At 41.4% G+C, this 16,855-nt stretch overlaps 1 protein-coding gene across 1 annotated transcript in view; it reads right to left on the bottom strand.

Moving 5' to 3' along the window:
* The window catches only part of tln1 (talin 1), a 102,130-nt gene extending 86,196 nt beyond the window's left edge, over positions 1-15,934 (bottom strand). Inside the window, exons 1-2 of the mRNA XM_047372148.1 lie at positions 15,783-15,934; positions 3,439-3,505 (exon numbers count right to left, since the gene is read on the bottom strand). The gene's annotated coding sequence lies outside the window, so the exon portion shown is untranslated. The remainder of the gene's footprint in view (positions 1-3,438; positions 3,506-15,782) is intronic.
* Positions 15,935-16,855: the final 921 nt, after the last annotated feature.

Genomic DNA, 16,855 nt, shown 5'->3' with positions numbered 1-16,855 from the left:
AGACCCGAGACTGATGGACTCCACTTCAGATTCGGATTCAGCGTTAGCAAGAGTGCTGAAACCTGGAAGTGCGGTCTTGTCTTGCTCTGGGTCTGTCAGTGGCGCGACAGCGTCGAGCTGATCACCCCAACTGGCTCCAGCCAAAGTGGGCTCTCTCTCATCAGTACCAGGAAGCTCCGGTGGCAGGGGATTGGCTACCCCCATCATAGGATCAACTTCCGACAGGCTAGCTTGGCGTGCTAGCCTGCGCCGACGAGACTTAAGGGAGAGCCATGCACAGTGCTCGCAGATCGCCGGTGACGCCAACGCGTCCTGGGAATGTTGCAGCCCCAGACACGAAGCGCAGACAGAGTGGGTATCTGCCCCAGCTATGAGATTGCCACATGTGCAGGTTCTAGATGGTGGTTTGACTATGTTCATGGTGAGAACGAGTGCAAGTTACACAACTTCGTAAGCTCCGTTAAGGTTGCAGCTAGTTTGGTGACCAGTTGCAGCGCTGCTGTTTGGCGACAGACCAGCGTTGAAAAAGACTCAAAACAGTCGAGCACAGTTATTGAGAAGCGTTCGGCGACCGAGTTGTTAGCTCGCTCTGTGAACAGTTAAGCTAGCTCAAGTTACTGTAATGACCGTCTGAGAGGGGCTTCTGGGAGCGAGAAGAGGTGTTAGACTGAAGATCACCTACGTGACGTCGACTTTTATACTGGGAGGAAGTCCCACCCATGGGAGCGGACGTCACTTCCGCCTGCCAGTCAAGACTGGCGTAATGTAATAGAGCTTCTGGGGGACAGGCGCTGGAGGCGTGTCCCATAGTGAGATACCAAAACGAATGTTGAAAGAGAACCTTGTATTGTGTGTTGTAGTTCAGCACATAGACAGTCTGCATGTGTTCAGGTAGAAAACAATACTGTATCTGTGTGTACAAAACGACAGGGCTGTACCAGATATTTTCTATACGAATAGATCTGGCACATACCCTACTTTGTAAAATTGCGCCAAGCAAGGTCCATTAGGATTAGCAAGTCTAGTATGGAGGAACCTACTTTCTGCACATGGATCAGACCTCGACCTAATGGAGCACCTTTGGGATAAATCAGAGGGGAAACTACAGGCCAGGCCTTTTCTTCTAGGTGTGGGACATCGTATCCTGAACTCACCAAGGCTCTCCTGGAATAATGGTCAAATATTCCCATAAACACACTGCTAAAGATGTGAAAAGCCTTCCCAGTATGGAAGCAAATCGTTACCATATTTCAAATGAAAAAGCATTTTCAGAAATGCTTTTTCATTTTAAGAATGTGGCTGCATTGTTTGACTCATAAATGAAATTAGTTATCAATAATCCTATTTGCATTTTAATTTTCTTCTTCAAGACTGCTCATTCCTTCACTAAATTAAAATGAAAAAGAAAAAGACATTTGAGATTTATTTTTCCAAATGTACCCCAGCAAATAGATACCAAAATTCAATTTGAAATGTAAAATTTGAAAATGAAAAAGCATTTCCAGAAATGCTTATTCATTTTAAGAATGTGGCTGCATTATTTGACCCATAAATAAAATTAGTAATCAATCATCCTATTTGCATTTGCATTTTCTTCTTCACAACTGCACATTTTATGCCATAATCAAAAAGAAAACAAAGCAGACATTGCTTTTTCGTTTTCGTGGTCTGCCCGCAAAGTACTGCTCAGAACTCGAAAACGAAAAAGCATTCCGAGCTGCGGGCGCAGAAGAGTGACGTCAGCAGCCGCTCTTCCTCAGCTCCCTGCTGAACGAGCTACCCATCTTGTTCGGTAGGGGGCGCTGTGCACATCTGCAATGCATTACATTGCAAACATGCTGAGAAATTGATTGAATTGCAGCAGGGCCGAACTCAATTTGTGGCAGTGGCAGGTAGAACTGGCAGTTCCGGTGGCGGAACTGCCACAGCCTGCCACCGAAGCTGCCACCGGAACTGCCACAGCCTGCCGCAGGGTGGCAGGGGATTCTACGAGGATGCCAGAAGGTGCCAGACCGGCCGTAAAAGCTTGCCAATGCGGTTGCCGCTGTTTTTGTGGAAGCTGATGCTGATTATTGGCAAATGGGATGTCATTGTTGTTATAGCCTGTTACCTTTAAATAATGATTTCATTATTGATTATTATTTAATAAACAGCTTTAGACCCATAACATAAGGTGATTGTATTTACTTGACATGGAAAATAAATAACACTATGTTGTATGTGTGACGTGTTGAAAGGATGACAAAGATTTATTGCACAAACAGCCAGTTTATTATAGAGCACGAGCGGCTATTCTGAATTGTCACTCACAGAAAAATATAAATAAATGCTTAAAAACAGGCTGGATGTCCGAGGCCATAAGGCTGCCACGAGGATGCCACAGCCTGCCACCGGAACTACCAGTTCTGCCTGCTACTGCCACAAATTGAGCTCGGTCCTGCTGCAATTCAATCAATTTCTCGGCACGTTTGCAATGTAATGCAATGCAGACGTGCACAGCGCCCCCTACCGAACAAGCTGGGTAGCTCGGTCAGCAGGGAGCTGAGGAAGAGCGGCTGCTGACGTCACTCTTCTGCGCCCGCAGCTCGGAATGCTTTTTCGTTTTCGAGTTCTGGGCAGTATTTTGCGGGCAGACCACGAAAACGAAAAAGCAATGTCTGCTTTGTTTTCTTTTTGATTATGGCATAAAATGTGCAGTCGTGAAGAAGAAAATTAAAATGCAAATAGGATTATTGATAACTAATTTCATTTATGAGTCAAACAATGCAGCCACATTCTTAAAATGAAAAAGCATTTCTGAAAATGCTTTTTCATTTGAAATATGGTAACGATTTGCTTCCATATCCCAGGAGAGTTGAATGTTTTATAGCAGCAAAGTGTGGGCCACAGCCACATTAAAGCCTTTGTATTATACATAAAATGTCATTAAATGTCACTTAGGGGCAAAGGCATGTAATGCAATACTTCTGGCATTTTCCAAGTGAGGCCCTTCACTTGGACCGAGTTTTCTTGTGTTACTGATAGCTCTGCCACATCTTTTCCAGGGACACCCACGCATTTTTCAACAACACAATGAAGAGGCAAATTCGGCCACATTTCAAAGGCATGGCTGATGAAGAGATCCTAGTATTGGACTGGTCTACCTTTTGTGACCTGCCCCCAACAGAGAATGACTGTTCCTCTCTTGCTATCCTCAATGCTACAACATGAAAACATTACAAAGTAGTACAGGATCTAGTGTCCACCTTCTTTTTTATACTATGGACCTGAAATGAAGGAACTGTATATTGCAAAGTAAAAAACATTCACAGCTGAAAAGTCCAAATATCTTATGTTCATACTGGCTGCAATAAAATAAGTCAGAATACTATTTTCATAAATTTGCCAATTCTTTTATGTTACTTAAATATCAAATATTCAGATGACTGAAATAAATACCTTAAGATAATCAGTACGTGATAGATTGACTGTCCAGTCAGATGATGCAGTTGGGCTTGAACACGTCCTAAAAGAAAAACACAAACCAAGTTCTAATTAGTTCGATACTAGAAACACGCTTTAATCTCACATGCAACATGTAAAACACAATAGGACCTGACTGTTCTGTGTACAGGTCCTTCTCAAAAAATTAGCATATTGTGATAAAGTTCATTATTTTCTATAATGTAATGATGAAAATTTAACATTCATATATTTTAGATTCATTGCACACTAACTGAAATATTTCAGGTCTTTTATTGTCTTAATACGGATGATTTTGGCATACAGCTCATGAAAACCCAAAATTCCTATCTCACAAAATTAGCATATTTCATCCGACCAATAAAAGAAAAGTGTTTTTAATACAAAAAACGTCAACCTTCAAATAATCATGTACAGTTATGCACTCAATACTTGGTCGGGAATCCTTTTGCAGAAATGACTGCTTCAATGCGGCGTGGCATGGAGGCAATCAGCCTGTGGCACTGCTGAGGTCTTATGGAGGCCCAGGATGCTTCAATAGCGGCCTTTAGCTCATCCAGAGTGTTGGGTCTTGAGTCTCTCAACGTTCTCTTCACAATATCCCACAGATTCTCTATGGGGTTTAGGTCAGGAGAGTTGGCAGGCCAATTGAGCACAGTGATACCATGGTCAGTAAACCATTTACCAGTGGTTTTGGCACTGTGAGCAGGTGCCAGGTCGTGCTGAAAAATGAAATCTTCATCTCCATAAAGCTTTTCAGCACATGGAAGCATGAAGTGTTCCAAAATCTCCTGATAGCTAGCTGCATTGACCTAGCCCTTGATAAAACACAGAGGACCAACACCAGCAGCTGACACGGCACCCCAGACCATCACTGACTGTGGGTACTTGACACTGGACTTCTGGCATTTTGGCATTTCCTTCTCCCCTGTCTTCCTCCAGACTCTGGCACCTTGATTTCCGAATGACATGCAGAATTTGCTTTCATCCGAAAAAAGTACTTTGGACCACTGAGCAACAGTCCAGTGCTGCTTCTCTGTAGCCCAGGTCATGCGCTTCTGCCGCTGTTTCTGGTTCAAAAGTGGCTTGACCTGGGGAATGCGGCACCTGTAGCCCATTTCCTGCACACGCCTGTGCACGGTGGCTCTGGATGTTTCTACTCCAGACTCAGTCCACTGCTTCCGCAGGTCCCCCAAGGTCTGGAATCGGCCCTTCTCCACAATCTTCCTCAGGGTCCGGTCACCTCTTCTCGTTGTGCAGCGTTTTCTGCCACACTTTTTCCTTCCCACAGACTTCCCACTGAGGTGCCTTGATACAGCATTCTGGGAACAGCCTATTCGTTCAGAAATGTCTTTCTATGTCTTACCCTCTTGCTTGAGGGTGTCAATAGTGGCCTTCTGGACAGCAGTCAGGTCGGCAGTCTTACCCATGATTGGGGTTTTGAATGATGAACCAGGCTGGGAGTTTTAAAGGCCTCAGGAATCTTTTGCAGGTGTTTAGAGTTAACTCGTTGATTCAGATGATTAGGTTCATAGCTCGTTTAGAGACCCTTTTAATGATATGCTAATTTTGTGAGATAGGAATTTTGGGTTTTCATGAGCTGTATGCCAAAATCATCCGTATTAAGACAATGAAAGACCTGAAATATTTCAGTTAGTGTGCAATGAATATAAAATATATGAATGTTAAATTTTCATCATGACATTATGGAAAATAATTAACTTTATCACAATATGCTAATATTTTCAGAAGGACCTGTAGGCTGTTTGAGCATCGGAAGACAAGGAAGGCTCCAGGACCTGACAATGTCTCTGGCCCCTTGTGACTTGCCCACAATTTACAATAGCGCCCATCTCTGTTAAGCTCCACTACAGTACACTTAGTACAGAGAACCTATATTTTTTGCTTATTTTTGTGCATTTAATTTTTAATCGATAGGTTTTCATAACCTAAGTTAATGTGCACAGCCCTGTTATTGATCTAATGTGTACAATTGCTAATATGGTGAATGGTCTGCACTTGTATAGTGCTTTATCAAGTCCAAGGACTCCAAAGCACTTTACTCTACAATCAGTCATTCACCCATTCATACACAAATTCACACACTGACAGTGGTGAGCTACATTGTAGGTACACCAACCTGTTCATCCTTAGAAGAAATATCTTTTGAACAAAAAAACAACTGCAAAATAACTACTTTTCTATTGGGATGTTTTGGTTTAGTTAAGCACCTAAAGTACTTCAAAAACACAAGGGACTTATTATGTTTCTGTTCAACTCACAAAAATATAAAAGCATCTGAGGCAGTGTAAGACTTGACACCTCACTCAAAGGAAATGTGTTAGTGTGTTTAGTAAAGAACCAGAGACTTAACTCCTACCAGTCTTCTAATGTACTCTTCAGACAGAATTGGTCCCAGGGCCACGGACAGTTAATGCAAAACATGTGCTTGTTCTTGCTCAAGTACACGTTGAAGAACAACAATCTACACATTTCTTTATGCTGGATATTTATTCAATCAGCTATTTAGCTATTTTATTCTGAGATATTGGTTCATGTGTCACTGTTGCAATGAGACAAATGTGAAAGTTCCACAGCTCTAAAATGGCATGGTTCTTGTGAGATCAGATGACCTGGTGCCTCTTCCTGTGTTTTTTAAAAGGGCCTAAAATGCCATAAAAGGGCATTTCAAACATTTGTATACTCCCAGCTATGATTCAGCTGGGAGTATGGAGTCCTGTCTGCACAGAGCTTGTTTGGCTCAAGAAAAGATAAAAGTTGACTAACCTAAAAACCTATTTATGACTGAAACATGGAGGTTTAAACCCTGGATTTTACCAAAGCTCCCTAAACCTTGTACTTTTCCTGTTTAATTAATATAATTCAAAGCAAACAGGAAATGTGTTCCAACAACATAGTCTGCAGACCCTTGAAACTGTACTGGTAATATCTCCCAGTCCACCCAGAGGAAGTGTAGGGTCACAACAGTAATTACTGTAGTTACTGAGAAATGAGGAAGTGCAGAATGAGTCAGCTTTGTGAACTCTAAAAAACATCAAGAGAATAAACATGATAAATATTTTTATATTTTGGAAATGAATACTTTTAGGAAACCAGAAAATTATGTATCAGAACAGTTACTGCTTTGTGATTAATATTTATAGCAGTAGGCTGGCAATAACGACTTTCAAGCTTGAAGAGCTCTCTTCGCTGTATTGATCTCGTTTATTTGCTTCAGCCTTCCATAATGAAGAGCTATCGGCCAGCTATCACCCCAAGCCAGACATCCACTCTATTTCCGCCACTCTGCACAGTGGTGTCTCTATCTCATGTTCTTCAGGTCTTACCAGGCTCAGTTAAATGACAGCACAACTGCCTACAAAAAAAACGCATGCATATTTTAATAACTTATCTTCCACAGGAAACCACTTAACAGTTGACTCAGTGCTGGTCATTTTTGTCATAATGGGACAATGACAAGCATCTCCCTGCTCCTTACATGTTGATCTAATTGTTTTTCAAGCAACATGAATGCATATTTTTCAGTGTCGCTGTGTTTCTCAATGTGTTAGAGTGCATCAGTAATCTAACTTATTTTCTATGCACCAGACTTTTGTTTTGCAACTCATTCTAACAACCAGCTGATACTGAAAAAAAAATCATCACCACACCTTCTATAGTGGACTTCATTTTTACTCCTGTGATGGCCCAAAGTTACTCACTTATGGTGCATTTTGACAAACTGCGATTTCAGCTAATTTTTTGCCTCATTTGCGTGCTGTCGCTTGCCTGACATTTCGCCAGCAATTCGCGTGGCCAATGGGCAACAACGCTCCACTCACTTCATCACATCATCAAATAAGAGGAGCGTCTATCTGCTGCTAGCCGGTTTCAATTCAACATGGCGGACCTGGATTTTACTGAGCTAGTCATGGTGCTTTATTTATAGAAACCCGAACAATGGCGCCGGCGTCAACGTCTCTGGGTTCACCAGACCCCCGAGAGACGGAACCAGTTTGGAGAGCACCACCACCTACTCCAGGAGCAGCATCTGGATGACGTTTGCTTTTTAGGGGAACTTCCACCAATCTAGGACCCAGTTTGAGGACCTGCTGTCCAGCATTGGGCGATGAATCAGCCTCCAGGACACCAACTACAGACACTATATCCACGCTGCAGAACGCCTGCCCATCTGTCTTTGGTGAGTAAATAACTCTCACCTCAATAGAAAGCAGTGTGTGAAGACCACATGTGTGCTTCACAACTTCATGCGTGCCTTATTGAACAGTCCTTTCAGGACTAAAAGTCAAAGGCTTTTTTCAAAGCCACCCACAAACCTCTTAAGAGCAAACCTTCCTTCATCCGATGTGTACATAAATGTTTCTGTCTTTTTTTTTTATCTATGTGATGTTTGCGGATTGTAGTTATTGTTTTCCCTTCTTTGCAGGGACTGCACTGACTGATTCGCATTGCGAATTGATAGAAAAGATTTTTTAACTCCAGCAAAATTCACTTTGCATCCATCGCAGATTTCGCTTCGCTCTCGCATTGCTCTATTTGTCCTGCAGCGCTGTTTCTAGTGCGTTCTTAGCACATGATTCTATTTTCTTTGTTAAATACAATCAAGCTTGTTGGTGCCTATGATTAAAGTCGTCTCCTTTGTAAAGTGCCTGGTAAATAAATGTCCTAACAAATTAACTTTGTCTAATTCAAAACAAACCCACACACGTCCACAGGTTTTGTTGGATACCACACGGCCTCTAAAAGCAATCCAGGGTTCTAAACGCTGTCTGAGCTTTCATACAAATTCCATGATCCCTTATCACATCTGAAGACTGATGGTCTTATTTTAGTAACAGACAAAAAACAGCAAGCAGGTCAAGCAGCTCAGATTCTGGGTACTACTGTTCTCCTACATTTCCTGGTGAAGTGTCTCATGCTGCAGACACTTCAACATCTGCAATCACCTTTAGCTAAAAGGACAAGATGATAGTTGAAGCAGTAAAAGTAAAACAAGCTGAATTGAAGAGTGTTTCAGTATGAATTCTAGGTTCACACATCCTGTGTGACTTGTGGCCTTCACCAGCATGTTTTGCTTTGCAGCTGCACCGTAATGCAAGCAGTTACTTGCAAGGTGCTGATCAGTACAAGCAAACCAGACTTTACTTTGACAGTTCTCCACCTTTTTTGAAGACATGGTTAAAATGAAGGAAACTTGAGTTAGGTGAAAGGCCATGCCTAGTTGAAGGATTGTCAATGCTGGCTCAAATCAAGCTAAACATTACTGCGGCCATTTAAAGAAACTTGCTGTATGTTCCTAAACTAAGCGTTGTTCATCTGTATCTTCTGCTTTATCCCTGAAGTGAACACTTTTTTGTTTTGAATGTGACCTATCTGACACAGTGAACTCATAGTGATTTGTAAATGTGAATTGGTAAAAACTCTGACGAAACTGTGACAGTTTGGCCTAAAGCAGAAGATAACAACACCCCCTCTACATAATGGCAAGGCAACATATAGAATATATTCAACATATTGTGTTTTGTGGTTCAGTTTTAGTTTTTTCCCTTTTAAACATAGGAACATGTGAACAGCAGAACAGGTCATCCTGAACAGTGATTAAAAAAACAACACCATGTCTGGTACCATACCAACAACTTGCACTCATTTGCTACTTTTTGCTGTTCCACACTGATGATACAAACCCCTGGAAGACTGCTGGTGGGTTAGACTGCTGGTGAGTTAGCAGAGCCCACTGGGAGGCTTGATGGAACACAGCTGTTAGTCAGAACAGCTTGTCTGTATTTTGCTGCCATGCAGAGGAATTCAACAATGGAATGCTCTGGAATAGCAGCAAGAAAACACAAGCACAGGGAGAGACTCAGACATTTGTCACAAGCAGCCAAGGATGGTTTGGAATGACAGTCAATCCAAAGCAGCAATAAAATATGAAGACAGAAGTTCTGTGGTAGAGAGAAGATAACATGTTTGTAACTGTTTTGGTCTTGGCTAAGCCGACCAAACCCAATGCAGGCTGGGCTCTTACTGTTTGGTGCTTACATAGTATTTCATGGCCTGTGCTTTAGAACATTAGGAATGACATTTAATGGAGAATACCAATTATTATTAAGATTAGTTTTAGTTTAAGTTGTGTAAATCATACTTGTTTATTGAGGTCGTCACCAAACAGTTTGCAAAGTGAGCAAGTTCTGACCAAGTCCAATTAGACATTGTCCAATTCATTCCAGGCTTTTGCAGCCCAATAACAATAAACCCAGCCTAAATGAAGGAAACATTACACTACACAGCCATGTTTAGCACATCAGTAGGCAGAAAATGGAAGATTGTGGTTTCTAACCAATAAAAGAAACCAAAGATCCAATCCCATCTTCAGTTTGATTTAAGGCCAAAACAAACTCAGCAAGAACAGAGAAGTTTGTTGTTGAACTGGGGGTGGCTAGAACAACGTTCCACCAGGCCAAGACATTTTATACTTACAAGAACTGCAAGGGCGGAACTTATGGGAAGTCTTCATAGGTTCCTTCTAATGCAACATTTGTAATCATTTCGGCCCAGATGATCTGTCAAGAACAAGCTGAAAAACTCCTGAATCCAGGTTGCAAGGACAGAAGGTGTCATTTTAAACAAATATTAAAGTATTAATTAACCTTTAGTCCCCTGTTCTGAGGATGCAAAAGGCAACAGATGAGTTTCTCATCTGCTGGAAAACTCCAGTGTGGCTAAATACTGGCTGAAGGTGTTAATCGTTTTATGAGATAAGTTCAGAATTTGAACTGTTGAAAAATAAATTTATAAAATATTAAATAGTAGATTCTTAAACTCTTTTCTTATATAAAATATTTCAGTTACTTGTAGTCTTTGTCATCTCATATCTTAGAAAACGAACTATTTCTCAACATAATGGTAAATATCTTCTAAACCCCATGGTGGTTAGTAGTGTAGCTGTGATGTTCTGGTCATCTACTAATAGGAAAGTCAGTGTTTGCATAATTGACTTCTTCAATCTGTTTATCTGGAAGTCAGTGGATCTCACTCTACCCACGATGTTTTATTAGGGTCTGGATGAAACAGAAAAAGCATGCAGCAGGTTAAAAGAAATGTTCTTGGAATGTGTAAGTCGTGGTCGACTGCAATATGTAGACCAAAATGCTTTGAGCCATCAAGAATAAATGTAGCCATATCAATGTTAATCATTTACTCTGTTCACATATTTCACGAGAGAACACTGAACACAAACAACAGTGGAAGCACCCATGAGAGAATAACTAGGAAGAAACAGATGTACCAATCTACTGGTTCTTCAAAAATATATCAAAACGGGTCCACATGTGAACAGGAAGGCCACTTCAACGAAAACTGGAAATCAACATAAGCCAGGAAAAGCTCTATCAGTGCATATCTATTAAAACACACAAACAACAATGAGGAGTTTGACATTTTAATCACAGCTTTTATTGATAGTCTGAAAAGAGTCTGACGGAGCACAGGAATAAACCCACATGAAGGAAGAATTGATAGATGATAGACGATAGAAGCCTGGTTATTGCTGTCTTCCTGCTGCATGCACCGTCTCCTCAGTGTTTGCTCATTCAGTCCAAATCCAAAGAGAAACCAGGCCTAAATGTATGCGCGGTTTTACCCATGTACATACTCTAAAACAAGAGAGAAAATACACCAAAGGACGAGACAAGGTTGACAGCAGAACAAAGTTGGAATTATTTTTGGAATAGAACAAGTGAAATTAACTAAAGTATTTTATACTATCAGATTGGAGTCTGTGCTTCTTTGACATGTTGTGACAATCACTGAGAGGGTTTCATCACCAAAGCAAGTTCTGTCCTACTCACCAAGTGTCCAACCATTCCTTCAGTTTGAACCATCAGAGACTCAGTTCCAGCCTTAGAACATTGATTTACCAGTACAAAGAACCGCTCACTTGAGGAGCTGGGAGCAAAATAACACAGAAGTTCAGTAATCCATGACAATTAAAGGTGAGCTTCAGCACAGGTTAGAAGGTAAAGCAGGACTGGAACAATTCATGTTTTCATATCACATTGTGCTTTTGAATCCCAGTGAACACACCACACAATGCACTACTCTCAGCCACATTTATTGGTAAGCTAAGCACCATAACATATTTTATAAAATGTGTTTTGTTTATGTATCATTAAAGGGTGTGTATGGATCAGAACAACATGTAAACTCCAGTTTGAAATTGCCTTTACAAAAACAATTCAACTAAGTTAATTTATTTAGCACCGGGTTACTAAACAAACTTCTCAAGGTACTAGACAAGACAAAGAGGTCCAATTCATTTCCAGTTCTATAGAATCCAATTCTGTGAACCAAAGAAAGGGCATAGTGGAACTCAGCAGACTCAAGAGTTTCTCACATCAAAAGCAATGTTAGAAAACTCCAAAACCATTAACACATTTTGGTTTTGTGCTATTTGAAAGCATAACTGCCCTGAAGAAACTGGAGCTTGGCTCAAGTCAACTTTGTTCTGGCACACTTCAGTGCGACCCATCCAGTCTGTCAGTCATTTTCTACCGCTTATTCCATAGTGGGTCGCAGGGGAGCTGATGCCTATCTCCAGCAGTCTATGGGCGGAAGGCAGGGTACACCCTGGACGGGTCGCCAGTCCATCGCAAGGCAACACACAAACAACCATGCACACACTCATTCACACACCTAAGGGCAATTTAGAGTGACCAATTAACCCAACAGGCATGTCTTTGGACTGTGGGAGGAAGCCGGAGTACCCGGTGAGAACCCACGCAACCCATCCATAGTGCCTTAATAACAAGAAATGATGGGTGTCAGATTTGCAGGAAAAACAAAAAGGCACCAAAGGGAGGGTCAATTGTATACTTGGAAAAAAAACAGTTTAAAATAATATGACAAATTGGCTCCGTTAGAACCATGCTGGTATAGCTTCTCAGCCATCCAGCCCGTGACATCCCTATGTGCTTAAGAAGCCAAGTTCACTTCTTCTCTTGTTTCTTCTACTTCAGCACTTAGAAACAACACCAGTCCTCAAACAGAACTGAAACTAGTTTTGTCCAAAAGTGGTATAAATGTGTATTTTACATACACCAAACCAGCATAGCATAAGAATATATCTAGATTTCCACACAAACTTGTGAAATCATGCCTCAATCCATCTGAACTCCCATGACAAATAAATGCATGCACTCAAACTTGCAATGAGTAAATACTTCATGAAGGTTTGTTTGGTGTAATATTAAAGACCTTATAGTTTGTTTCTTGGAGAGGAAGGCTTCTCCTCTTCCAGACTGAACTTGCCAGGCATTAGATGGAGGTTTGAGAACTGCTTTGCTGTTAAAACAAATAATTTCTTACACTGGAGTAGTTTTGTAGTGGCCAAATATGGCAGAGTTATGGCCAGACTGCATCCTGTGCAGCACACTGGAATGAAAAGCAGGTTTCCTTAACTGGTGTGAAACTGTAAGCCCAGTGCTGACAACCATGTTTCTATGTAGCTCCTCTGTCACCACATTCAGCAACTTTTCAGACTCAGCCAGTGACTTTTTGTGTACTGAACTCAGCAAATGTCCTTTAGTTATTTAATACAAAGAATGACGGTCTTCTACACTGAAGTTCCATGACACATTCATGCATTACCAAAAGCTCAGCACACCAGCACTTAATATATACAGGCTGCAAATGTGACCAAGAAGAATTCATATCAGAGTTCTTAAAGAAGTGGGAATCAGAAAATTAGCATCTCACAAAGACTGCCAGAGACGAGACATTTTGGTTCAAATGTAATCAGACAACTGTTAAATAATCCTACGTAATACTGGAAGTAGACAACTATCTGCCACCTCTTCCCTAAACTCTCAGGAAACTTCCAACAAACTACATTTAATATAAAATAAAACATTTGAATCCTGCCAAGGATAATCCAGATCTCATGGATTTGCAGCAAGTGAACATCAGATATGCAGACCATAAAAGGTGTCATTTTAAGATCGTTGCCAAAAGAAGATACAGCTGGGTTTTGGTTGGTGGTACTAGAAGTTGTCTACTAGATGTAGAATACGTTCAAAATAAGCATCTCAAATTCAGAGCCTGCAAAACAAAAACATGTAAACAGAACCTCAACAAATATGGAGTCACTACAGTCTTTCACTTTTCAACACATCCTGAGTTGGTAAGGACTTATTGCTCACTCGGCAAGTCTGCTGCTGATCATTTCATGACTGTGTGATGATTCGGGTTCATCTGTTGAACTGAACTCCTACATTGTTTCAGTTTATATTTTAGTCTATATGGCTGTTGAAGATGTGTCTTAAATAACATTAATGCGATGTATTGCCGATTTTCTCATGATGCCACTCTTTAATAGACAAGCTGGTTTTACCACCACCACCACAGGAAAAAACAACATAGGACCGCTTCACCTTCCAGTGCACTATAATCATCATCTAAAATGTCAGTCAGTCATCTTCTATACAGCTTCTTCCATAGTGGGTTGTGGCGAAGCTGGTGCCTATCTCCAGCAGTCTATAGGCGGGAGGCGGGGTCACCCTGGACCGGTCGCCAGTCCATCGCAGGCAACACACAAACAATCACACACGCACAACTAAGGGCAATTTAGAGAGACCAATTAACTAACAGGTTAGGTTACAGTAGACTATCCACTTCTACTCTACTTAGACCATCAATCTTCGGCTGCTGTTCAGTCCATATCGGACCGTAATGCTATGAAATCCAAAACTCCACTAGCTGGAGACCCATGGCTCCACACCTTTATTAAGATTATACGCTTATTGAAAACAGGTTGTCCCAATTCTACAGAATACATATATAAATATTGTGACAGACTTTGTTGGAAAAACTGTGAGGTCTGGGCAAGTCTTCAGGGTGGCTTAGTGGTAAAAGCAGAAGAAAAAAACTTATGGAAATGGGCTGGAAAATTAAATACGGTAAAACAAAAGTCTGTGAAGACCTTTTCAGCAGTCCCTGTTAAAATGCTGGAGCCCTTCTTCTTAGTAGTATTATTTTGTAAGTTTTCCATAATTACTACTACTTACGCATGAAGTTTCAACAAAACATGACAGGCTTTGATCGATGGAAACCTGTAGAAGGTTTCCAAATCACATCATCTGTGGCTCTATTTAAGAAAAAAGATAAACAATAATACTAATAATAAAAGAAGAATTATTATTATTCACACTGTAGAATTGTCACACATTTGTCATGTGGTGGTTTTGTGACTTTGGTTTCACAGCTGAACTAGGACAACTAGAGATCTCGAGGTCCTAGAGATTCCTAGTTGAGATAACCTTAACACATTTTGGGGTTCCTAAAAGTAAATCAAAAAAATCCACTTACAGCAGAAGTACTAGCAGATGGTCAGAGTACATTCTCCACAGACACAAATACTAGTACCAGTTTGGCACTGTTTTTCTTTTTAATATGTGGTGTTTCCATGGTATTTCTGGATGACTTGGAGAGAGACAAACCAGAACCAAAGCTCCATGCCTGAATGCAGCATGGTATATCCCAATATACCCTCTGAAGAAAATTGCTACAAGGCTCCATAAAACGTCTACACCAAAGTAACCTCAAGAGTCAAACCTGACTTCTACTAGCAGATTATGACGAACAGCTTATTATGAACATCTGTTTACTGTAAAGAAAAGATCTGAATAGAAACTACTTCTGTTTTCTGCACTTGATCTAAGTGAAAGAAGAATTAGCAGCCGCAGGCTACATTTCTGCCGTGCTGTGCCTGGTTAAACACGCCCAACAACGCTGTGCAGACTACACAATGAGAGTTAGGAGCTGAACTTGTGCTGTAGGTCATAAAAGGCACAGTGAGAGCAGAGTGGATGGGCGGTCCTAAGGCAAGACCTCTGAAATACGGAACCTTCACACACCAGCAGTTTCAGAACAGCGAATCCACAGAGCTATATACCACAGTAACAGCCTGAAAACCTCAACATTGAATGTCTCGTTTTATACACAGAATAAAACCTTCCGCTGTGTGTGTGTGTGTGTGTGTGTGAGAGAGAGAGAGAGAGAGTGTGTGATGGTGACGGTCGAGCGGAGGGTCCCCAGTCTATGTGGCGGGTGTGACTTAAGAACTGTTTCCTCTTTGTGTAAACGAACCTACAGATAATTAAAAGCGATATTCTGTACGTCCGTCACCACCGCAGGTGTGTCCGCTTTTGTTTGCTAATGTTTTGCAGCTCGGACTTTCTGGTGACGTCAAGAACTTCTTGCAACAAGCCTTGAAATTTTTAAAAGTTAGAAACATTCCCTCTGACCTGAACGCCTCAGTGCTGTTCCGTCGACGGCTCTTCGAGCGATGAAGTCACGACCGTCAAGATTTTTTCCAACAGTTTCCCAACAGAATAAAGTTTCAACCCAGGGGAAAGGCCCAAAGCGACTTTTCTCTCCCCTCCCTATCCGCTCCGAACTGGGCTGATGTTGCCTGAAACTCCACCCTGCTTGTCTACGTACAGAGGGCGGTGTTTTTTCCTGCCCCGGTTGTTCTGCTCATGTTAGGTTCATAGTAAACCACTAATGAGCAGCATATTCCTTGCTGGGTCTATCTACTGCTACATTAACTAACTGCAGTGTTGCCTTCGCGCAGGGTCGTTAGCTTTGCACTGAGCGGGACTTCATGATACCGACATTTGACTTATGAGGTTCTACCGACACTCATTCTTTCATTAATTAGACCTGATAACGGTGTAGTGCGAGAAGAGTTAGCGCTGGGACAGCACCAATGCAGTGTTACAGAGGAATCCCCTCAACCCTGACCCCAGCCCAGCCTGTTATATGCTGCTTTACTCCCATCAGGGTCTACATGCTGCTGACCGTTATTCGCTTCCTGTTCCGTTTGCTGTGCAGGAAGAGAAATGTGTGACAGATAGACTACTGAAAAATGATGAATTCACTCCTGTTGAAGGCTGTGGTTCGTCTGTTTTGTTTGTAACATGTCTTGAAGAAATTAAAAGCCTGGACAACTTTTGACTTGCCACTTTTAAACTCAGACAAGACAAGTCATCTTTAGACCAAAGCATCTAACAAACTGGCTAGCAGTCCATTACTTGCTCTTGATGGCATAAACTTTGGTGTTATCTTTGACCAGAACATGTCCTTTAAATCCCACTATAAACGTGTTTATGGGCAGTGGCAGTTCTGGACCAAATTTACCAGTGGGGACAGGGTGGTGTCAATGCTTTTTCATTGGGGCCCAGGACAAAAGAATGAAACAAAAGATAACAATATTTCATTGTTTTATATATAAGCGAGCCCCCAAAAAATCAATATAAAGCCTTCAGTTTATCTGAAATGCTGCAACAAAAGTGTTGTTGAGAACTAAAACATCATA

This window comes from Girardinichthys multiradiatus, chromosome 8, assembly GCF_021462225.1.
Source record: "Girardinichthys multiradiatus isolate DD_20200921_A chromosome 8, DD_fGirMul_XY1, whole genome shotgun sequence".
NCBI classification, from domain to species: domain Eukaryota; kingdom Metazoa; phylum Chordata; class Actinopteri; order Cyprinodontiformes; family Goodeidae; genus Girardinichthys; species Girardinichthys multiradiatus.
This window is presented reverse-complemented; position numbering and strand designations above follow the sequence as displayed.